At 39.4% G+C, this 25,194-nt stretch overlaps 2 long non-coding RNA genes across 3 annotated transcripts; one reads left to right on the top strand and one right to left on the bottom strand.

The window, feature by feature from the left end:
- Window positions 1-3,504: 3,504 nt before the first annotated feature.
- Window positions 3,505-24,486, bottom strand: LOC116698672 (uncharacterized). 2 transcript variants are annotated; one of them, XR_004334278.1, is made up of 9 exons: window positions 23,556-24,486; window positions 19,544-19,684; window positions 18,505-18,589; window positions 17,873-17,932; window positions 17,681-17,785; window positions 17,054-17,120; window positions 13,397-13,436; window positions 11,636-11,791; window positions 3,505-4,653 (listed from the first exon to the last, which is right to left on the bottom strand). It is a non-coding gene; the product is annotated as an uncharacterized LOC116698672 (long non-coding RNA). The 2 variants fall into 2 exon arrangements; XR_004334277.1 differs by lacking the exon at window positions 23,556-24,486 and having other exon boundaries at window positions 19,544-20,645.
- On the top strand, window positions 9,646-23,372 carry LOC116698673 (uncharacterized). The gene is made up of 3 exons (XR_004334280.1): window positions 9,646-9,657; window positions 10,492-10,493; window positions 23,256-23,372. It is a non-coding gene; the product is annotated as an uncharacterized LOC116698673 (long non-coding RNA).
- Window positions 24,487-25,194: the final 708 nt, after the last annotated feature.

Raw genomic sequence — 25,194 nt, 5'->3', positions numbered from 1 at the left:
ACTATTTTCAACATACAATGAGTTTTTTATGACTTATTTTTGACATACCATACTATGACTTTTTACCATGACTTTTTTCTACTTATTATTCTATGACTTTTCAGGACATGCTATGTCTTCATTTAGACTTTTTTGACATACTGTACCAGGACGTTTTTTTCAACATACTTTACTATGACCTTTTTTTGACATACATATACTATTTTTATAATTTTTTCGAAGCATTGTGCTTTGACTTGCTCTTTAGCTCAGTCTGTTAGAAGACTGGTTGGGATGTGTTAGGTTGGGAGTTTCACTCCCATAAAGTGCTTTTCTTTTATTAAGTCAGATGTCCAGAGGAAAGTCACACTAGACTATGACTTTTTTCAACATACTATACTATGACTATTTTCAGCATACTATACTGTGACTTTTTCCAGAATTTTTCATACAATCATACTATACACTAAAGTTTTTATGACTTGTTTTTGACATACCATACTATGATTTTTTATGACTATATTCAACATGCTACTTTGACTTTTTTCTACTTACTATTCTATGACTTTTAAGGACATACTATGTCTTCATTTAGACGTTTTTGACATACTGTACTAGGAGGTTTTTAAACAAACTTACATGACTTTACTATGACTTTTCCATGACTCTTTTTGACATACTATACTATACTTACTTCATTAAGATGTTTTTGACATACTATACTATGACACTTTTGCGACATACTATACTATGACTTTTTTTTCAGAATTTTGTCAACATACACTACCGTTCAAAAGTTTGGGGTCACATTGAAATGTCCTTATTTTTGAAGGAAAAGCACTGTACTTTTCAATGAAGATAACTTTAAACTAGTCTTAACTTTGAAGAAATACACTCTATACATTGCTAATGTGGTAAATGACTATTCTAGCTGCAAATGTCTGGTTTTTGGTGCAATATCTACATAGGTGTATAGAGGCCCATTTCCAGCAACTATCACTCCAGTGTTCTAATGGTACAATGTGTTTGCTCATTGGCTCAGAAGGCTAATTGATGATTAGAAAACCCTTGTGCAATCATGTTCCAACATCTGAAAACAGTTAGGTCGTTACAGAAGCTAAAAAACTACCTTCCTTTGAGCAGATTGAGTTTCTGGAGCAACACATTTTGTGGGGTCCATTAACGCTCAAAATGGCCATTAAAGAGAACTTTCATCTGAACTCAACAGTCTATTCTTGTCCTTAGAAATGAAGGCTATTCCATGCGAGACATTGCTAAGAATTGAAGATTTCCTACAACGGTGTGGTACTACTCCCTTCAGAGGACAGCACAAACAGGCTCTAACCAGAGTAGAAAAAGAATTTGGGAGGCCGCGTTACACAACTGAGCAAGAAGATAAGTACATTAGAGTCTCTAGTTTGAGAAACAGACCCTCACAGGTCCCAACTGGCATCTTCATTAAATAGTACCCGCAAAACACCAGTGTCAACATCTACCGTGAAGAGGCGGCCGCGGGATTCTGGGCTTCAGGGCCCAGAGTGGCAAAGAAAAAGCCATATCTGAGACTGGCCAATAAAAGAAAACGACTAAGATGGGCAAAAGAACCCAGACATTGGACAGAGAAGACTGGAAAAAGTGTTGTGGACGGATGAATCCAAGTTTGAGGTGTTTGGATCACAAAGAAGAACGTTTGTGAGACGCAAACAAATGAAAAGATGCTGGAGAATGCCTGAAGCCATCTGTTAAGGCATGGTGGAGTAATATGATGGTCTGGGGTTACTTTGGTGCTGGTAAGGTGGGAGATCTGTACATGGTAAAAGGGATTCTGAATAAGGAAGGCTATCACTCCATTTTGCAACGCCATGCATACCCAGTGGACAGCGCTTGATTGGAGCCAATTTCATCCTACAAAACAATGACCCTAAACCACCCCAAGAAACAAGCAAATGCACTATTTTCAATGTGGCCACCCCCATTGAATTGACTTTGTATCACTTGAGCGATGTACAAAGAAGCCGCCTCCAATTGCTGCTTGGAACTAATTCTATACCGAACTATGTAACGGGCGAATGAAGTCTGCAAGCGTATTGCTGCAAATGAAGGATTCTTTAAACGAAAGCAAAGTTTGATGTAAAAAAATCTTATTTCAAATACAAATCATTATTTCTAACCTTGTCAATGTCTGACTCTATTTTCTATTCATTTCACAACGTATGGTGGTGAAAAAGTGTGACTTTTCAGGAAAACAAAGTTGTTTGGGTGACCCCAAACTTTTGAATGGTAGTGTACCTGTACTATTCTATGACTTTTTTTGACATACTATACTTTGACTTTTTTGGGACTATTTTCAACATACTATACGACTGACTTTTTTTTGACATACCATACTATGACTGTTTACCATGACTTTTCAGGACATGCCATGTCTTCATTTAGACTTTTTTGACATACCATACCAGGACGTTTTTCAACATACTTTACTAGGACCTTTTTTCGACATACTATACTATGACTCTTTTATAATTTTTTCGGAGCATTGGGCTTTGATTTGTTCTTTAGTTCAGTCTTTTAGAAAACTGGCTGGGATGTCTTAAGTTGGGAGTTTGGCTCCCATAAAGTGCTTTTTTTTTCAGTCAGATGTCCAGAGGAAAGTCACACTATACTATGACTTTTTTCAACATACTATACTATGACTATTTTCAGCATACTATACTATAACTTTTTCCAGAATTTTTTCAATATACTATACATTGAAGTGTTTATGACTTGTTTTTGACATATCATACTATGACTTTTTATGACTATATTCAACATGCTACTTTGACTTTTTTCTACTTACTATTCTATGACTTTTTAGGATATACTATGTCTTCATTTAGACTTTTTTGACATACTATACTAGGAGGTTTTCAACTTACTATACTAGGACCTTTTTTCGACATACTATACTATGACTTTTTATATGAATTTTATGGAATGTTATACTTTGACTTGCTCTTTAGCTCAGTCTGTTAGAAGACTGGTTGGGAGGTCTTAGGTTGAGAGTTTGATTCCCATAAAGTGCTTTTTTTAAGTCAGACATCCAGAAGAAAGTCACACTATACTACATACTGTAGCCTATACTGACTTCATTAAGACTTTTTTGACATACTATATTATGACTTTTTTGCAACATTGTTTTTTTACATACTCGACTTTTTTCCACATACTATTCTATGACTTTTTCAACACACTATCTATGACTTTTCTGACTTATTTCAACAGGCTATAGGCTACATAATATACATTATTGGTATTATTCAACATTTCAAGGAAATTCATACTCAATGAAACCAGTCCCACTTTTCCACATTTACAAGCTTTTTCTGCAGGAATTGCATTTGCTATTCATCATTTTTGTTGTGAAACAATCTGATCAAGATTGTTTTGTGGTTCAAATCCTATCATCTACTGGCTAGACCCCCCAGGGGGTTGATTCTGAAAGCAGAGGCAAGATCTCAGAGAACAACGCGACAAGAAGCAGGGTTCAGTTCACAATGTTCTAAAGGTTTATTGAGACACACAAGAATATAAATATTCTCTAACAATCGCTTCATTCATTTAGTTGAAGTGTAGTGAGATAAGAGAGTCAGGATGGGAGGAAGGATTGTCTCAAGGTCTGTTTACACATACATATAAACAGTGTTGCACTCTAGAATACATAAAATGGATGAGAACAACTTTCTTCAAACTTCTCACAGAATGGAATGTAGCATTATTCACAACAATCATCTTCAATAAGTCTTTGCTGCTAGCATTATACTTTGTGTTTAGCGCTTATTAGTCCATTGCAAAACAAGTTTATTAGCAAATGTTAGCATGCTAACACTTTTAGCTGTACTTGATGAGTAATTAATGGTTTAAAACACACTATACTTGATGCTAGTGTTCATTATTGACTATAATAGTAAGAAACAGTTGTAATAGTATACAAGATGGCTTTATAAGAGATTTCAATCGCTGACAAATACTGTACATTAATAAACATGTAACAATTTCCTCATAGCTCAAAGTGTCAAAGTGCACGCCTGCTTTCTTGATGACTTAGGGGTTTAAAATAAACTTTTTCCTAACTAAAATGGCTCTTAGAAGTACTGTATATCTGTTTTTCTCTTTGCACATATAAAAAAAAGAAAAGACTGAATAATCCAAAGGATTGTTCCTGACCCTCCCATGATTTTCAAACAGCATTTCTTGTTTTCCCTGGTGACTTTTCTGGGGGTATCTGTAGTTTAATGCACCGTTGAAATGCTGCAGCTGGAAAAGTGAACAGGAACATTTTTAACAACCTCACAAAGCCCCTAAAGCCCAAACCCAGAGCTGTCTGTGATCACCTCACGCAAAAGAGGAAGCAGTCCCTCAAACCGCAGACTCCAACTGCTGCATGTCAATCTTTCATGTCGGGCAGATGCAATGGTTATTTCAGTTTCATTTCTCTGACCAAGCCTTTTAAGTATTGATTTTAGAAGCATCACTAACCACGTTGAATTGTAATAAACATAATTCAGATTTTGGACTGGGGCGTGTGAGATATCGTTGAGACCTTGAAGGCATCCAGGAGAAATGGGGATGACAGGGCTTGTTTCCAGACGGGGGAAAGAAGAATCTGTCCTGGATGTACTGGACATGTATTTCCTGGAGAAGCAGAAAATATGGAGGAGAAGTCATTGTCAAAAAAGATTAGTTTCATCATAAAGAGGATATACAGCCAGGCTGTGTCCTGGAGTACATTTGATAATGTATGTGTCTGAAAAAAATTGTTCTATTACTTGTCCTTCAGTATGGTATGCACATATAATCTGTGTGTAGGCCATCAGTCTGTAGAATTAAGGATTGAGCAAGTGAATAAAACATGCACATACACACATGCACACAACTTAGTAAAAAAAACTGTGTAAGTATGTAAGTCATAAAAGAAGACAACGGGGTAATCTGCACAACAAGCCAACATTCATATTAGATCCAGGCCCTCGGGCGTCATTGTGTGTTATGAGTTCAGCATTAATTGCTGCCTTTGGGAAAGTTTGTTCTTGACGTAATTACTTGTCAGAGGAAACCCTGGAGCTGCGGAGGATCACGTTCTGTGACAAATAATTCAGGTTTTTAACAAGACAAAGCTGATTCCCAACACTATAAAGAACAAATGTGTCCCTCTGTTACTGGTGCTTATACAATAATTGCAGCTCCAGTACAGGCTACACCATAAAAATTATACTATTTTTTTATTAATATGAATGTTATTTCATACATTTCTGCCTCTTAGAGCTGCAATGAGTAGTTGATTTAAATCAAAAACTCTGGTTGCTGCTTCTCATTTGTGAGGATTTTCTTTCTTTTATGAGATGGAACATCTTTCACTTTTATGAGAGTCTGTTGGTCAGACAAAACAAGATAGCAGAAGATCTCACTTTTCAAGTCTAACAAATTGTGATGCATTTTTTTTGCTATTTTTTGACATTTTATAGGCCAATCCAATAATCGACTAATAAAAAAATAAAAAAGATAGATGTAGATACATAATGAACTTAGGTTGCAGCCCTCCTGTGTTTTTACATTGCATCATTCATACTTTTGTCTGAAACCGACCTAAAATTGAACATAAACAAGTTTTAGATTTCAGATTTCAGTGTCACTTTTCACATGTATTGCTCTGCTTGACCGTTTGACATACACCAACACTGTGGAACATGCACTCATACACATGCACCCACCACACACACACACACACAACACACACACACACACACACACACACACACACACCACACACACACACAACACACACACACACACACCACACCACACCACCACACCACACACATCACATACACATACACACACAGGCACACATGCCCTGTTGGACTTCGAAGCCTTGCGACCGTCATGTCCATCTTTTCAAACACTGTCCAGACAGGAGAAAAAGCCTTGGCCATCAGCTCTCCTCTCTGAACCTGTCCATCACTGTCACTCTGGATCAGTGGTGCAGAACTCATCCTTCTTCTCCCACTGGTCCCCGCTGGACTGGACTTGCTCAGTCTAGAGCCTTATATCGCTGTCAGGAGTCCCAACTGACAGCCTGCTGCTGCAGCTGATTCCAGTTTGTTGGCCCTGCTACGGGCCAATGCCAACAATCTGTGCTTTGGCAGTGGGTGGCCGTCTGGTAAAGGAAAAGCTTTGATAGGTACAATGATGAAGTTATTCATATGGGCATCTAAGTAACACGCCAAAAGCACCATCATATGTACGAAATACCAGCATGTTGGAATGGCAATCCCTGACTTTGATGTGAGAATGCTCAAATCCTGCAGTTCACAGGGAGAGTTGGCAATGTGGGTAAAACACGCACATGTCTCAACTGCTCAAGCAGACCGGATGTCACACCAGTCCTGCGTCTATGCATGTGCTCAGGCCTTTTCTTTCTCTCTCTGCACCACATGTGTGAATTCTATCGTAATGGCTGGGGTTTCCAGAGAAGTCTGGATCTTTCAAACAAACCACAACAGGCGGTAAACCCAGCTTCTCAACCTCCCACAGAGACAGGGACAGTCAGCGGAGAAGTGAGAGTGGGGATTGGAATTTAATTACAGCCTTAAAGCCCTCAGAGTCCAATATGAGAGAGAGGGATGAGACATAAATCTACAGGGGTGCCTTTGTTTGTACGGTGGCTACAACAAAAAAATCATTCAAAACCCACTGCGGAGACGCAAATGTCTGCAGAACAGCAGTTCAAAGTTTGACGGATGAACAACTGGGCTTTCAAAGACTAACAGTCACTCGCTCATTCTTCCCAGCTTTCTTTAATTAAAGTGTCCATTCTTGTTCTTTTATGGAAAACCGTGCTTCAATAACAGACTAGAAGTAACAAAGACAAATTTAGCTTTGATTACACACCCTGGCCGGGAATGCCAATGAGTATATTTGACTGTATATTGAAATTATGGTATAAATTCAACCAATTTTCTTTATTTTAATGTTTTTTGAGCCACAGGACGCCGGTGACATTACTGATTAACTTTTTAGAAGGTTTACTAAACTATCTATATCTTGCAATAAATAACTTTTAGAGCTGAGATTCATGGCTAAAATCAATCTGTCTTTTTCCACATTGCTGACCATAAACGCAATTCCCCTGTGTCTAAGTAAATGAACATGGATGTACTATTACAAGGAAACCTATGGCCTTATGATTGGATTCAAAGCTGCTTTGGCCGACACATCAAGGGAATTTTTTGGGCTGCAGATTGGCCAGACTGGCGGCAGAGCGCAGAATCTGCAGAGCAAGTTAAAAGTCACAGGCCTGCTCCCAATCCATTGTATTTCAGCCAGGGTGGGGCACAGAGGATGAAAACCAGATTGGCTGCTCCACATACTGTTTTTCGTACAGCATGAAAAATAAGGCCCAAAGGACGCTTTCTGTCTCCTTTTGATTTTATCTTCACATTTGTAACAGAGATCCAGTGAGGAAGTGTTGCTTTAGTACTTTACTGGACTCTGCTCATATAGGTGTGACAGGGAACATTGAAGGGTTACATTCACAATGGTGTGGCTTGAAGTGTACTCGGAAAAAGAGAGAAAAATCAGGCCTGTGGCTCTGTGAGAGGCTGACAGGGGGTGGGGCACTCTCTAGTGCAGAAATCCAGATGTAGGTCACTGCCAAAAATTCCAAAATCCTGATGTTCTGGCCAACAGGGAGGCTGCAAAACCTTCTCCATGTAAATAACGTCAGCAAATCACCCCTTCCAATCCCTTCCATAAAGAATCTGGAGACATTTAAGCTGAGACAGCCATGAGAATACAAACCGCATGTCTTCTTCTATAAGGGTTTCTTAAATCACCTCAGCTCTGCTAAAACAAAATATCAGGGTGCAATTTGACAGGGATACGTCAGGCAACAGAAGGGGGGGGGGGGGGGGGGGGGGCATGGCATTCATTGAGCTTACATAGGAAAGAACTTGGGATATCCAACATGTCAGCCATGATTGTTTTTGGCATCAATATCGCGCTAATATACCTTTTCAAAGTGACTAGGTTTGCTCAACAAATTGCTGCAAAATATTGCCGTTGTTTTGTTTGCCTGGACAAAAGTCTTTTGGCATCTATTTGAGGGATTGAATAGCGTAATGTGCTAAACTTTCCACTGCTATAACTAACCTTGTTTCAGGTCTAGGTCTCAATCCTCAGCGTTTGAATTAAGAGGATGAGCCTGGTAAGAGACACTGCCATGCAATTAGTGGGAAAGCTACATAAAGGCTCTGCAGCCTAAGAAAGCATATGTGATTTTCTTGTGCACAACCAAGTAAAAAAGAGGGATTCTTCTCAAAGGAAGTTGGTTAAGAAACAGCCTGAAAAAAATCAATACTAGCTAAATAGAGTGTCTCTAGTGGGTGCATGCCGATTCCACGTGTTTTCTATTTATTTGTGTAATCGCAGCCATGCAAGTGTCATTGCAGTTTTAAGGTTCATTCCACCAACTTTATATCCATTTTTCTGACACATGCAATCTCTTTCAACAAATGTGATGACTTTTTTTCTTTCCCCAGGAGCTGGGAGGTGTTACCCACCAGATGTTTCATTCTCAGTCCACTCATGGAGATGTTTAGATTCAGCTTTTATCTTGTTGAAATGTGTGTGATGGTTGTGAGAAAAATGGACATTTTGCAAACTGGGAGAGTGATCCATTAAAATGTCTGCGTCACACTGTGGACTTAATAGTTACTTTGGGCGGCCCCCTTGGACGGCTGCGGCTTAGTGGCAGAGCAGTTGTCTGCCAATTGGAAGGTTGGTGGTTTGATCCGTAGCCCTGCAATCCCATGTTGAAGTGTCCTTGAGCAAGGCGCTGAACCCTCAAGTTGCCCCTGATGCTGCACCATAAAAGTGTGTGAGAGTTTATCTGATGAGCTGGTTGCATCTTGTATGGCAGTGTTGGCCACTGTATGTGAATGGTTCCTGTACTATGCAAAAGCGCTTTGAGTAGTCGTTGAGACTAGAAAAGCGCTATATAAGAACAGACCTTTTAGCTTGACATTTTCTCTCCATAAAATCACAGCAAAATGGCATTTGGACTTTATGCAACCAATGTCATACTTCAAACTTCAGGGTGGTTTTTACTACCTATCTGCACTAAAACTGCTCTCCAGCAGAGTAAGGTAGTAATGTCACTTGCCATTCTAGTACATAAAGTAATCTGAAATAAGACTATTATTAGCAATTAACAATTATTTACATTAGCAATTCATTTACTAGGGTTAGGGTTAGTATTTGGTCTATAAAATGTCAGAAAGTAATAAAAACCCAGAACCCAAGTTGACAAATTTAAATATCATGTTTCATCAGCCAAAAAGGTCCAAAGTGGACAAACTGTGAAAAGTATTAATTGTTAACTGTGCGTTGATTCTTGAAAGAGAAAATCCCCCACACTGCTCTAAGCAAGTGTACAAGAAATTTAATTAACAAACTTTAAACCATGGCATGTCGTGCTCTAAGGAGTCTTGGGAATTTGTAGATCTATGGTACACTCAAGATACAAGTAGTGCACAACTTTGAATGACTTATGAAAGCTGCAAGGCTGATTTGTTCATAAATCCATCCATTATCCAATTTCTGTAAATATTCATGTAAATCGACTTTATATTTTAATGTGTTTGTGATTTTTTTCCACTCCCCCTGCCCCACCTTCAAAACCCTTTCTGTGTTCCAGGACCTCCTGATTTACAGCTCTGAATAGAACACATGAAACGTACCAATCTCACCCAGTAAAGTAAAAACCATCCCCCAGTCTAGAATATGTTATAATGTCTGGCAATACCCAGAAATTAGCTCGCGACCACCTTGGTTGTCCCAACCCCCAGGTTGAGAATCACTGATCTAGAGTGTCTGGAAACTGTTTCTGGAAAGATGGAAGACGTTGCTTTTTAATATTTCAAATGCAATATTTTTTAATGCTGTTAGCACCACAAACAAATCTACTTCAACTCCATTATATTGATGTGGTGGCAGAAACCTCAAAACCTGGGAAAGTTTAAAAAAAAAAAAAACTTACTCCAGGGCTAATTACCACTATAGGTTGGTGACAAAATATTTTTTTGTAACTGTCCCTTTACGTATAGAAACTATACATTATTTGATCAAAAATTAGCAAAAAAACAAAGACTTTCTGGTATGTTTGCATAACATTACTGCAATGCAACATTTTCCCCTGCTTGACGAAAATACCCCGTGAACTCAGCTCTAAACAAAGTGTTAGGACTGGCAGTATACACATGACATGTATGTACTGTGACATGTCAACATGACTGGTTGTATTTATCTCAGCACAGGTTGCGACTGAGCAGCCACGCATAACTGCTGTACCAGTCACTAAGGTTAATTAACTATCTGGAAACTATTTTGGCCCAGCCAAGTTTATGTCACTTCAGGTATGTCTCCATTTAATGTCTTCCGTTCTAAGTATAGGTGGCTGGCACCGGCTCAGAGTAGTTTTCCGTTATAATGACAGGACAGAGAATGCAATAATATGGGCAAAGGCTCAAAAAGGTTTCCCTCACAGGTTCCCCAAAATGTTAAGACAAACATTCATTGATAGACCCTTTTCTCATTTTTGCAATAGTATCCATCCAACATACTGGTACATCAATACTGCCCTTCATACACACAAAATACCAGGCCAAACCCCAGTAAAAACTCTTAAAGCAAAAAGTGCTATAAGCAAAAGCTAGCTGGCGCGATAGCCACTAACTAACCACCACCTAAATTAACGCATTGATTTTTCCTAGCTCTTATCTGTAGACCTACTTGAGAAATATCCATTTTTATGAACTTGCGTAGTTAGTTATTCCACATAACTAAACAAGTAAATTAAAATGACTTTAGATCCAAAAAAAACAACCTCTAATCTAATAATCTCTCAACTATTTTTGCAAATCTCAGTGACACTCAGTAAATCTAGCTGAATTCATTTGGTTTGGTTAGACCGTTGAATCACATAGGCCACTTATGTATTACATTATCTGAATTCATTATAAATATTAAAAGTAGTTGGACAAACCTTCACCTATGGGATAGGCCATTTAATTCATAAAGGCTTATAAAAATAAAGGAAATGTTTTAAACAAGCTAGGTTAAAAGGGACAAGAAAGCTACGGAAACACATTTTGATTGTAACCAAATCTGAATTTTTTTAATTATTATGTTGGTTGTGGCAATCAGTTTTAAGTAAAGCCTAAGAAGACTAAAAGTGGGAGGAGCTGCCCATGACCAGGAGTCCAGGGCAGTTAGGAGTTTGGTGCCTTGTGCAAGGGAAAAACTGCCGTCGGCCGCAACTTCACTGCTTTTGCAGGCACTGCTTTGCCTATGTAAATAATTGTACAACAACTTATCCCATCAGGGGTTTTAAAATCAGTTGGGATATGATCAGGAAAAAGTTGCAGTATTTGTTCTCATTTTTAAGGTAGATGTCACAAGAATAATTATTGTATCTTGTAGATGGTCACAAAGCAAAAAGCAGACATTTTAAGCTGCTCTTCGGTGTCTATATTCAAGTCTCAGCCTTATTTGTTTGGTGCATTAGCATAATGAAATATTGCATGAAGCACTTGTCATATTGTTACATTGCCTGTACCTGCAGTGAGTCGATGTTATGTCTTCTGTTGTGACACAGTTATTGCAGCACAATTCATCAGGGGACATCAAAGCCTCGGTTTTTTATGTAAAAGGCTCTCGGCAGCTTTGTATCTGTAGCTCAGTCAATTACCACTTCAGGATGGATCTGGGATTTCTAATACACAACAAAATGTACAAACATGTCATATTGTCAAATTTATCTGCAGATACAGTGATGCACCTTACACATGAATTCATCATAAGTACATTAAATGAAAAGAAATGCATTAAAAATGTCTTTGTGAGACAAGCTTGTGATATGTGACTTGCCATCCTATGTGTGTGTGTGCGTGTTTCTGTAGTGAGGTAATTTGATATTGCATAGTGATATGAATGCAGGATTTCATTTTCCACCTGGGAATGTAATTTTTAATTGATTACATTTGCCTTTCAGACATTTTAACGTATAGCATTACATTAAACATTCAAATGCAATGTGCATTTGAATTCAGGGTTATATGATCTTTTAAAGTGACTTTTTCAACCTACTGTAATCATGCAGTTTACATTAAAAGTCCCTTTGTTCTGTGTTTTTGACATTCACACTAACATCCAGAAATGACAGAGACCATAGTGAGATTAAATTTGAAGAAACAGCACATCTTTTCGCTTTCTTCTGGTACATGGGTCAAAATGGGTCATTGCCAGCAAGCTCAAATTCAAGACTATCTATGCTTTGTTCGCAGTGAGTGATTACTGAGTGTGAGGCATTAGTTATGCTAACTGCCGAGCCATAAATAATATTTTAATGTGGTGAGGATGTGTGTGTCTGTTAGCATGACATCTGGGTTTTAATTCTCGGAGAAAAATCCCATAGCTGCATGATCCTACTCACGCAAGCCATCTGAAGAGAATACAGATGAGAGATGGTCAGGCATGGCAACATACAGTGACCTTGACTGATTCAACATTCCTCTCTGCTCTGTATTCTGAAAACCCAGCCTTCAGTCTGCGTCTATAGTGTGAACGTACTGAGCAGCTATATGCTGGGCTGAGAAAAGGGATTTTTGAAATGAAGTATTTTTCATATAAAAGTGGTTCATGCTGCTTTTGAAAAAGGTCTTTTCCGTGATTTGATGTGTGCATTTGATAGGGATTGATATGCAGATATGTGTTTGTGGATCAATATGATTTCATTGCACTTGGTCAATGGGATTTATTATCATCACTCATTTTAATGAGGTAGCAAGCTGATAGGACAACAAGCTCACTAAGAGTAATGTTCCACTGGGAGAGTGCAAAGACCGCCACCAGATGGTTCAGTTGGGAATGACTGGAATACCAAACAGGCTTTACAAACAGAATCGTTTTACTTACAAGGTTAGCCAGCATCATTTCTGCCATGTTTACAGAAATAAACTTGAAACAGACTATTAGAGGGTTTGAGCCAAAAAAAAGAAAGCAAAATGGATGATGTAGCACACTCCAGTCCGTGCCACATACTCAGGAAAACACATCGTGATTATATACAATATGACTTTTCATAACTCTTTCACATGTGCCACAGTGGACTAATATCTTAAAGAAAATAATGTTATTTAAGGGTCTCTGTTGTGAGCATTCTAAACGTCTGCATCAAAACATTTCACATTGGAGTGCTGAAGATGTTTCTTTTATCATGCAGGCCAGATTGATCCCTAGTTTGATTTCATAGCAAATTGTTGGCTCTTTGAAGCCTTCACTTACCACATGGTGACACTGGAAATGATCTATTTAATACCTGTTATATTGTCAGTAGTCCTTCAGCTGCCTCAAGCCCTCTGTGAGATTGGAGAGGAACAAAGAGAATATGAATTAAGTCTGTAACTGAGATGGCCCCTGGCACAGCGAACACTGAATTCAGCGATGCTTTATGAGCCTTTCATCTGATTCCATTTTGCTAATTCTTAGTCTTAATTACAGTGGTAGCAGACAGACCTGTGCTACAAAAAGATGAGGAACATTGGAAGCCAAGCTATCAGGAGAGTTAAAATGAGCAGAGAATACCACTCACACATTCTATAGATGTATAAAGGGAAAGTTAGAGTCAAACTGAATACTAAAATATCAGAAAGTACTCCTGGAATCGGTAATGTCTTGAGCAGTGTGTGTCAAGAGCCTGCGCAGACTCCTCTGCTCTGATTTTAAGTTAACAACCTCATTCCCTGCTGAACACTGGTACAGAGCGCCAAAACTGTCTCTTTTGCAAAGGCAAGTTATTTGAAAACTGTAATAATGTGGATGTTAAATTCCAGACACGGTCACATCTTATTAAAGTAGATACAGTGCATGAACTGCAGGTCTGCAATGGCTAAATATTTAGAGCAGAGGCAGCAGTCGTTTTATTTGCTAACACACAACCGCAGTGTGCTGTGCTGATGCCAAAAAGTCTCGAAAAACTAAGGAGTGGGAAAACAGAACAAAATACAAAAAATTATAAACTGAGCTGTCACGAATGTAGACATGATATCGATAAAACTAATAGTCAAAATATTACAAGGCCATGCCAGAGAGAATAAAGCAGCAACTGGCACTACTGAGAATAAAAAAACAGAGTTAAGTCTCTGAAAACTACACACAACTACTTAACCTAGTGGCTCGGTTTATTATAAGTGTACATTTACTATATATCATAGAATTTCTGTTAAAACCACAAAGACTTGTCAGCTAGCTTTTACCCAAGTTGGTGGAGATATTCAAGGACACTAGGACTGCAAAATGTTGCTATGAGTCACGAAGAATAAAAGCTTTTGCAAACAAAGCAATACCGCAGCTAAAAAGAAAAAAAGGGACAAAACAAAACTTCAAACAGATTGATGAAACATTATCAAAATGAGAGTTCCCCCTCAGGGTGCTCATCCCTGTTCTCACAGACATTATAGGGACTCCAAAAGCAGCTGTCTGTGGAATTGACAAGCAGTGACAGGTCGGGTGTTTGATCTCAGTCGTAATCATCTCAATGCTTTTAATTGATACAGGTTTGTCCCCTACCGCTGCAGGTTCAGCTGGAACATTTGATCAATGCTCCCTGTGGTAAACCCGTCCCTGGCAGCTGCTTCTGTCTACCTTCAACCCGGTCTCACAGCAGTTTGTGAAATGGCCACCTTATTTTGATCTAGTGATTCGTCAACAGGGACACGATTTTCTCATTTATTTCGTGGTGGTCACCACAAAATGGGAAGGTGAACATTTCACGAATTGCCATGAGACTGGGTTGCTGGGGGACGACAACGGCAGTCGGGACACGATCTGCGGTCTCCGGGGGGACACGATAACGGGAAATTGAAACGCCACACGCTGGCGACAACTGCCATGATACCCTGCTGCTCTGGGGAACGCAACAACAGGAGAATTCAATGCAAAACGCGGTAGACGGGGACAACAACTGCCGCCGGGACACGATCTGTAGTCTCTGAAATGAAATGAAATGCCACATGCCGGCAACAACAACGGGATGGACCGCCACACGCGAGACGCTCTTCAACAATGGGACGGTTGTGGTTAGGAAATGAACATCATGGAAAGGAACCGTCACACGTAGGAGACAGCGACAACAAGGGGACAGAAAGGAACTGCCATCCCCGAGGTGTAGTTTGACCCATCCACCCATCCGATCAACTTCCTTACGCAGATTTTCAAAACTACTCGCTATTGCAATTGTGCTGTTATCACGAAGGATGCTTCCCATTGAAATACATTAGTTTAAAATTCGTGCTAACCACTACAAAAAAAACAAGAAAATTGTGTCCTTGTACACGGATCAATAGATTATATAATGTCACCATTTCACAAACTGCCATGGGCTGCGCTGCTACCTTTCACCTTTGTCCCTAAGGAGAAATCAAACATCAGAAATGCCTGTTTATTATTTTGTTATGCTAACATGTTAGCAACCATTAACTACTTATCAAGTCAACTCAGAGCAACAATGGCATCCAACTGGAGTTCGAGAGACCTGATGAATGGGAGTTCAGTATTCAATCACCTTTTAGCTCTGCTTTTGTCCATAACGTCCATTTGTATTTTTTGCTTAGGCTACTAGGCTGCTTGAATTTCTTCTCCAATAGGCTACTACGTCACATTAGATCTCTGTTATTTAATTCTGTAATCAAGGTACACAATCTTTTTGTCAAAAGTTTTTGCTGTGAACAGCTGCTTATGAGTTTATACAGAGGTTGATGAGTGAGTCTTAACCATGCAGTACTGCTACAGACTGAAAAACTAAAACAATGAACTAGAGCTGCAGAGTTGGATCTTATTTCTATAAAATCCATATAAAAAGTTGCAGGTTTAAGTTAATTTTAATTCACTTCACTTGATAAAGGGGACCTACATTATTTCCATGGGCTAAGTTCAATCAATATCTGTGACCATGATTTACTCACTCTCAAAACAGAAAAAAGAGAAGTAAGTCTCAAACTTGTAATGTCATTAAGTATAAAGTCTGGAGCTTCTCCATTGACAATGCATGAAAGACTGCGTTTAAAAATGTATATACCCAAATGTGATTTACTATACTGTAGTGTTCTCAGTTCTGACACAGAAAATGTACCCATATACTCAGAACATTCCCTTGGATGTTCTCACTGTCATCGAGAACATCTTTCCCAATTTATTGTCAATGGAGCGCTTCAAGACTTTATACTTGACGACCTCGCAAATTTGAGTTTTGGAATTTTGAAAATGGACGTAGTTCCCCTCTTGCAGCTCACATGCTGTGGAGTCCCTGAGCAGCTCCTTCAGCAGCAGGCTGATACACCCACGGTGTAAGAAGGAGAGGAACCGCAGGTCGTTCATCCCGACCGCTGTCAGACTCTACAACACCTGCACCACCTAAATGTTTCTGTCCCCGTTCAACTACTCACCACTCACCACCGCTCTATGTATATTTTCATTATCTGTATTATATTTTTCCATTGAGTAATTATGTATACTATGGTTAAACTCAATTTCATCTATACTATGGGGACTTACTTGTGCTTTATTTTTTAATTACATATTATTCTATTTAATTTCATGTCACTTATTTTACATTGCAATATTTTTGTACTATGGCAACCTAACTTTACTTAACAATATCTTTTATATAAGGCCACTTTACATTCATTCAGTACTTTTTGCACATTGTCTGTTTTGCCTGTTGTTTGTTTGCTTTATTGTCTGTTGGTTAGTTGTTGTTCTTTACTGTAGAAAAATGCTGCTGTTACAAGGGAATTTCCCCATTGTGGGATGAATAAAGTATTATCTTATCTTACATACGAGAAAGTCTTGGCTTTCTGTCAGCACTTGACATTTTCAAAAAAAGCCAAGCCTTTCAAGTGCATTACCATGCAACCATTAACATAACATAACCTTGACTAAGTATAAAGATGACTAAATGTCAATTATGATGAATTACCTTTTTCAAGCAAGTCTCTGATGTTGATTTTCATACCATACAGAAATGGACTGAAACCAGTAGCTGTCTGGGAGGTAGAAAAAATGCATCCATCAATCTAAAAACATGTGTGCACAAGTCAAGGGGGTCAAAGGTTAAAAAGTCAAGGAGGTTTGACTTCTGAGATGTATGGGGAGGTGTCCGTGGATTTTTACAGCCTGCATTATAATCTGTGAGAAAGTGGGTCAGAACTTCGACTCCGCCTTGACCGTGCAGTGCAGGAGCCCTGTGGTTACACCCTTTCATGTAAAACTATACTTGAATCATGACGATCGTTTGTCATGACGATCTTATATAGCCTTAACCCAGTGCCATAAATGATTACGACCAGTGTCATGTCTTATCAGCGCTGGCATTACACAGGCTTTACAGCTCGGTGGCTCAGGTTTAATATTATCATAGGTCATTTACTGTTCTGTTTACATTGCTTTGAAGGATTTATGTCCAGCCTATTCACTGTCCAGTACTCATGCAAAAAGGGCTTATGTCGATCCCAGAAGTGGAAAGATTGGGGATGGAAACAGTTGAGTTGAGGGTAACACTCTTGCTCAGTTGGGGCGGGGGAGGCAGGCATTTAAAAGAGCTTACTGCTGTAGCTTTCACTCTGGCTTTGATTGTCTTTGCTTTGATCTGGTTTGGGGCGGCCATGTTGTGCAGTGTTATCCTCCCATAATCTCTGCCATCTCTGAAACGCTGCAGTGGAAAAGACACAGAGTGGGTTTCTCTGTCTATGCAATGCCTTAGACAATATTTTAACTTCTCACAGAAAACATGAATCACCTTATCAATGTATAAATATCTTCTGAGGGAGCTCTGGATACATACAAAAAAAACTGCAGCCTGTTGAGGAGGAAAAAAACAATTTTTTGAAATGGAATATACAAGGTGCGTGGAGCACTTTCGTGCCACACTTTGCGCTCAGAGACCTTCATGCATGTCCTGTTTTAGTTAATGAATCAGTCTTCCACTTAATCAAATGCAACATTACCTTCCCTTCAGCAACTAAAACAGTGCACTACAGAGAAGCTGTTCTAGTGGGGGGTTTTCTGAGCACTGGCACTAAAGCACAACTTCAAAGAGATGTTGTGCATCTATCCCAAATTAGCTGCCTGTGCAACTGTCTGAACACTTTGAGACCATCCTCTGTTGGTAAGAATACATTATTTTGTGGTTGTAAAATTGCAGGCATTTATGTTGTAGTGCACCACTGAGCCTGCCAAAAGGACAAAAGACTTGGATATTGCCCGCATGAAGCCACAAAGTGGACCTGGTACAGAGAATAGAGACAAGAACTTATGGTTTTCAGATCAACATTCCCAGACAGACTTCATGTGTGGTGGTGTGTGTGTGTGTGTGTGTGTGTGTGTGTGTGTGTGTGTGTGTGTATATATATATATATATATGAGGGATACCTCTAGATGCCCTGAGCTCTCCCTGCTTGGAGCTGCCACAGGAAGGGGTCACCAAGCTACAAATACAAGCATCAAAACTTGATGGCTACAAAAGAAAAATAGGAAGTTAGGATAAAGCGTATTCTTCATACGTGTGGCTCATGTTTCCGCATTTTTTCTTTCTGTTTCCAGTTGTTAACATCTGATTAAAGCCGATAAAAGTTACAAAATCAAACTGTAGGCCTTTGCAACAGGTCATTTGAGCCTTTTGTCGGGGTTCCAATGTACATATTCAAAATAAATATATTCACTGGGAGAGCTGTCATGTGTGTTGACACACACTTTGAATACCTTCTGCAATTTGCACATGATTTGTATCACCTGCAGGTCATTAAACCATGTGCATTTGCTTGCGGTATGATCCATAACAAAGACAGGACCTACATGACTCTGAAATATCTGATCGGTCTGCAACTGAGGACAATACAACACAGTCCTTGGTACATAATTACATAAACAAATGCATGATTAAAAGTTACACTGAAGCTCTATGCCAGCTGTTTGAGGCAGGCTGATGAACAGCTGTATACATGTGTCTTTGCACACTAAATCAAATGTCCCATTGTGCTCATCTGGAGTGAATTAGGCTGTCAGAGGGAGGGGGACCTAGCAGCTTTGATATTCGCAGGAGGAAATGGGCAATGTCCTGGAACCACATACAACATCCTAATAGGAGCTGGTGACTGATAAGGAGACAACCAGCTCATATCTGCCTTTCTGCAAACCGTAACCTTTCTTTATTTAGCTCACAAACTTGAAACTGTGCTTATTTATTGCTCACTTTCTTTAGTGAACATCTGCAAACCAAATCATGCATGAAAAAAACCCTGAACATTTCAGATTTAACAGAATGAGTCAAATAATTCTACTCTCCAGGTAATCCTTAAATGATAGATGGAAGCTTGCCATTGCAATGTCGTTGGTTTGAACCCCAGCAAAAGGAAGGATATTTAGGGATCCAGTGACAACCACAAACGGGAGAGCTGCAAATTTCACACACCTTCTCCCTATGAATTCCGTTGATGTGCAGTGGAGGAAGGCACTCAAGCCCCAACCACTGGAGTGAAGTTGGTCGGTGGCCAACAGAGGACATCTGTGGTTGTACCAATCTGCTCCTGTTTAAATGTGTAGCAGGGTGTGTCTGAAATAAAGCAAATCTACATTTCAATTGCCTGGACAAATAAAGGCATAAAATAGAGTTTAAGTTATAATATGTTTTACACTAACCATCTTTGTAAACAAGTGGGCTTAGATGTTTGGTTACAGCAAAACAAAATCATCATAATAGTTATCGTTTTTGTAGTTAAAACTAGATTGTGTCAGGCTGAAATAACACATCACAGTCTACTTACAGCTCTAAACAGACCAAATCTGGAAACAGGAAAGATATGGCTTTTCATTCATTAATTTAAGAGCATAAATCATTCCTTTTGAAGCGTGGCCGAGCCTGTTTGCAAGGAACATAAGAAAGCCAATATGGAGAACAGCTGGTCAGTCAGGATGAACATGACATGATGTTTGTTTGGGAAGAAACTGGAAAGAATGGAGAAATGAGGGGATAAAAGAGTGCAAACAGATGAGCATCACATTCAATAACCAACTTTACAAGATAGCACACATTTTCTGTGAGAATCAACATGAAACACCATGTTTATTGATGAGTGAAAAACTCTGAAAAACAATGGACACACAAAATACTTCTTTTTTTTAACCATCAGACGTACCACAGCTCTAACAGGACATGCACATGCTATCACATGTTTGTCACAAAAATCTTTTTTTTTTTACAAGAGAAGGCCCTCTTTGTAAATCTAAATCTCTAATTTAAACAGCAGACGACCAGCAGACTTGCATCCGCAAGATGTAATATAATTAGGGATACTGAACAGAGAATGAAATCAAGTCCTCGGGACTGCAGTCAAAGCAAAAAAAAGCAACAACATCACTGCACACAGAAGTGGAACCAGTTTTCGTTACAAGTTATGGAACAGAGATCTGCTGCCCTCTTGTGTAGGAAATAATACATTCAACACAAGAGAGCATCCAGTAACATTAGACAACATTTTATATCCAGTAGTGGAGAAAGTATGCAGATTCTTAACTTAAAAGTGCAATATATAATACTGACAGCTAGTGTTTAAAATAGTTACTGCAGTACTAATTCAAAATACGGGAGAGAGTCGTCTCCCCCGCCCCCTCCTCCTCAGACTCGATAAGAAGTTCACAGAGGTTACCAGGCTGAGACTGCAGCATCAACAACAATGTGGCTAGACACTCAGATATATTACTTCACAGCACAGCGGAGTAGCTAACGTTAGATGCTGGCTATATTGACAGTCATAAAAGCCCATGCTCACGCAGAGCTCTGTACCCAACTAACAGACACATTTCCTCGGCTTAGAATTACAATAGGAACCACTAAAAATTCCACAACCTCTACGTCCTTTTCCATTTGACTGAAATACACACTTTATTGACTTACAATTATGGCAACAGTCGCTAAAAACACTGCTAACTCACAGTCCTCTCTTCAAGATATACAGCCCCTCTCTTGGCTTAAAATAACTCACCATTGTCAGCTTTGGCCGCTGAAAAGGCAACACGTAAATAGCAGTGGCCCACCTGCCTGGTCCTCCGATAACGTTAGCAGTTAGCATAGATCGTTAATATTAATGGCAGTTAGCAGGGATAACATGGCAGCATTAACCAGGATCAGTCTGGATTACTTTACTGGCTGAGTCTCAGTTGTTTTTGCGAGTAAGCAAACAACTCAGGTGCTATAGCTATATAATTCCATGTGAGTATGCGAATGTTGAAATGACATAAAATGCCCGTCCCTAGTAGCCGTGATAAATTAACCTGAAGCTAATGCTTACCTGTTCAGGAGGAAATTAGCCAACTCGGCATCCTTTTGGGCTCTAAACTGTCTCAATCTTTCATATACACTACCGTTCAAAAGTTTGGGGTCACCCAAACAATTTTGTGTTTTCCTGAAAAGTCACACTTATTCACCACCATACGTTGTGAAATGAATAGAAAATAGAGTCAAGACATTGACAAGGTTAGAAATAATGATTTGTATTTGAAATAAGATTTTTTTACATCAAACTTTGCTTTCGTCAAAGAATCCTTCATTTGCAGCATTTACAGCATTGCAGACCTTTGGCATTCTAGCTGTTAATTTGTTGAGGTAATCTGGAGAAATTGCATCCCACGCTTCCAGAAGCAGCTCCCACAAGTTGGATTGGTTGGATGGGCACTTCTTGCGTACCATACGGTCAAGCTGCTCCCACAACAGCTCAATGGGGTTCAGATCTCGTGATTGCGTTGGCCACTCCATTACCGATAGAATACCAGCTGCCTGCTTCTGCTCTAAATAGTTCTTGCACAATTTGGAGGTGTGTTTAGGGTCATTGTCCTGTTGTAGGATGAAATTGGCTCCAATCAAGCGCTGTCCACTGGGTATGGCATGGCGTTGCAAAATGGAGTGATAGCTTTCCTTATTCAGAATCCCTTTTACCCTGTACAAATCTCCCACCTTACCAGCACCAAAGCAACCCCAGACCATCATATTACCTCCACCATGCTTAACAGATGGCGTCAGGCATTCTTCCAGCATCTTTTCATTTGTTCTGCGTCTCACAAACGTTATTCTTTGTGATCCAAACACCTCAAACTTGGATTAATCCGTCCACAACACTTTTTTCCAGTCTTCCTCTGTCCAATGTCTGTGTTCTTTTGTCCATCTTAATCTTTTTCTTTTATTGGCCAGTCTCAGATATGGCTTTTTCTTTGCCACTCTGCCCTGAAGCCCAGAATCCCGCAGCCGCCTCTTCACTGTAGATGTTGACACTGGTGTTTTGCGGGTACTATTTAATGAAGATGCCAGTTGGGGACCTGTGAGGCGTCTGTTTCTCAAACTAGAGACTCTAATGTACTTATCTTCTTGCTCAGTTGTGCAACGCGGCCTCCCACTTCTTTTTCTACTCTGGTTAGAGCCTGTTTGTGCTGTCCTCTGAAGGGAGTAGTACACACCGTTGTAGGAAATCTTCAATTTCTTAGCAATGTCTCGCATGGAATAGCCTTCATTTCTAAGGACAAGAATAGACTGTCGAGTTTCAGATGAAAGTTCTCTTTTTCTGGCCATTTTGAGCGTTTAATTGACCCCACAAATGTGATGCTCCAGAAACTCAATCTGCTCAAAGGAAGGTCAGTTTTGTAGCTTCTGTAACGACCTAAACTGTTTTCAGATGTGTGAACATGATTGCACAAGGGTTTTCTAATCATCAATTAGCCTTCTGAGCCAATGAGCAAACACATTGAACAGAACAACACACAACACATTGAATTAGAACACTGGAGTGATAGTTGCTGGAAATGGGCCTCTATACACCTATGTAGATATTAAACCGAAAACCAGACATTTGCAGCTAGAATAGTCATTTACCACATTAGCAATGTATAGAGTGTATTTCTTCAAAGTTAAGACTAGTTTAAAGTTATCTTCATTGAAAAGTACAGTGCTTTTCCTTCAAAAATAAGGACATTTCAATGTGACCCCAAACTTTTGAACGGTAGTGTACATCTCCAGTTTTTACCCGGGGTTTGTTACGTCTCTGGTCACGCAACTGTTAGAAACATGACAGTTCTTTTTAGGTCGGTTAGAATCTATCTCCGTTGATGATTTTGTTGGAGTTTGGGCCAATTATGAGAATATACATATGCATGCACAGTGAATCTTTAGGATTAACTGTATCTTTGGATGGCTACCTTAGTGACTACCTTACCCATAGGCCAGTAAGCCTATCATCAGTGGGGTTTATATTTGCAATTAAAACGTTCATGTCAAGACATTTTAAAAAAACTTTAAAATATGAACAATGATTTGAGGGCCCCCTGTAGAAGATCTCTGTTTTAGAGCCCTCAAAACTATAAAGTGTTTAACACTACATTGTCACATATTTCAATGGGAGTATGTATAAATGAGCCTGAGGAACAGTGTAATTACTTACCCACAGAGGAGATCAAGTAAGCAGTAAGTCTGCAATGATACAGAAAACACAAATCATCAGACACCTTATCAAAATATGACAGCTGGCTGTGTGTCAGTGAGGGAGGGAACCTCCCATCCCACACGCTGAAGATAATTAGACGCATGATATCTGCATAGGGCTAAGCAATGAGCTTTGCCATCCTAACCACCACACTTAAGCTTATCCCTGGTTATCCAATCATTTTTAAACTTGCTGTAGATCCTAACGCCACTGGGCTGATGGGACATCTGACCATCCGACCTGAAACAGTCAGTAAGCAAAACTGCAGTGGTCAATAAAAGTAGACTATTCAGATTCTTTCCTAAGTTATAGCAACAATATAGTACTGCAATGTCAAACTACTCAATTAAAGGTCCTGAATTCTAAAATGTACTTTGGCCTAAGTAACAGTATTATTATAAACAGTCATCAAAATGTAGGCCTACTTATTATATCAACAGTATAAATACTCACCAGGCATAATGACTCCTTTCAGAGTGGTATGTTATCATTTATGACTGGATATACATTATTATTTATGTGATAACATGTGTGTTAATTTGTGAAGAGAATAAAGAGAATCCTGATTTGAACTATGTGTTGCTAATAGTGACAACATTCTAAGTAACTGTTTCTGTTGGGCATGATGTAGCTATTTTACTCGTTTTACTTGTGGACTCTGTATATGTTAACATGATAAGCTGCTTGGTGTCCTCCTAAGATTAGGGAACCTATCTGTGATTGCTGTTTATTGACTATCTACAGTTCAGCGTTTACCACCATAGTTTCCCTCCAGGCTCGTCACAAAGCTCAAGGATCTGAAATTAAACACCTCACTGTGCATGTGGATCCTTGACTTTCTGACAGACCCCAGGTGGTGAAGGTGGGCTCTTCTATCCTCTTACCAACAGAGCACCCCACGGCTGTACTCTCTGTAAACACACACAAGGCAAAGCAGAGACTGTTTTACCTCAGATGCCTGAGGAAATTACGGGTATCCCCTCAAAAACAGAGACATTTTTACTCTTGCATCATTGAGATCATCATGACAGGTAACATCACTGCCTGGTACAGAAACAGCACCAAACAGGACTACAGAGTAGCAGAAGCAGAGAGTGGTTTGTTCTGGTGCCCTACCCTGCCTAAAAGGATTTTTACACCAGGAGCTGCAAGAAAAGGGCTAGGAGAGTTATTAACAATCTTAAATACCTTCTCTCCCTGTTGAAGTCAGGAAGAAGGTACTGGACGTACCAGGCCAGCACTTAGAGGCTCAGGACGAGCTTCTACCCTCAGGCCACTTCTTTCAGAAAAGGCTTCATAGGCCAACTGCTGCCTCCAACCTTTATTGGAAGAATGTTAAGCTCTGACAGTGGTCCTTTATGCATAAGATGTGCAGAAGAAGAAGCATAAAATAGAATTAATCAAGTAAAGTACGAGCACTTTAAAACTGTCCTTCATAACTTGGGTAAATTGACTTTTTACACTCCGCTACATAAAACTGTTGAACCAAATTAACAGTTGTTACAGTTGTACAGCTGTAGGCCTACCTTTAGGGCTCATTGTGGTTGCTATTGGGATTTATAAGGCTGCAATTTAGAATGGTGCTGGGCCAAATTAT

This window comes from Etheostoma spectabile, chromosome 12 (genome assembly GCF_008692095.1).
Source record: "Etheostoma spectabile isolate EspeVRDwgs_2016 chromosome 12, UIUC_Espe_1.0, whole genome shotgun sequence".
Classification (NCBI taxonomy): Eukaryota; Metazoa; Chordata; class Actinopteri; order Perciformes; family Percidae; genus Etheostoma; species Etheostoma spectabile.
Note: the sequence above shows the minus strand (reverse complement) of the source record. Positions and strands in the feature narration are given on the sequence as shown.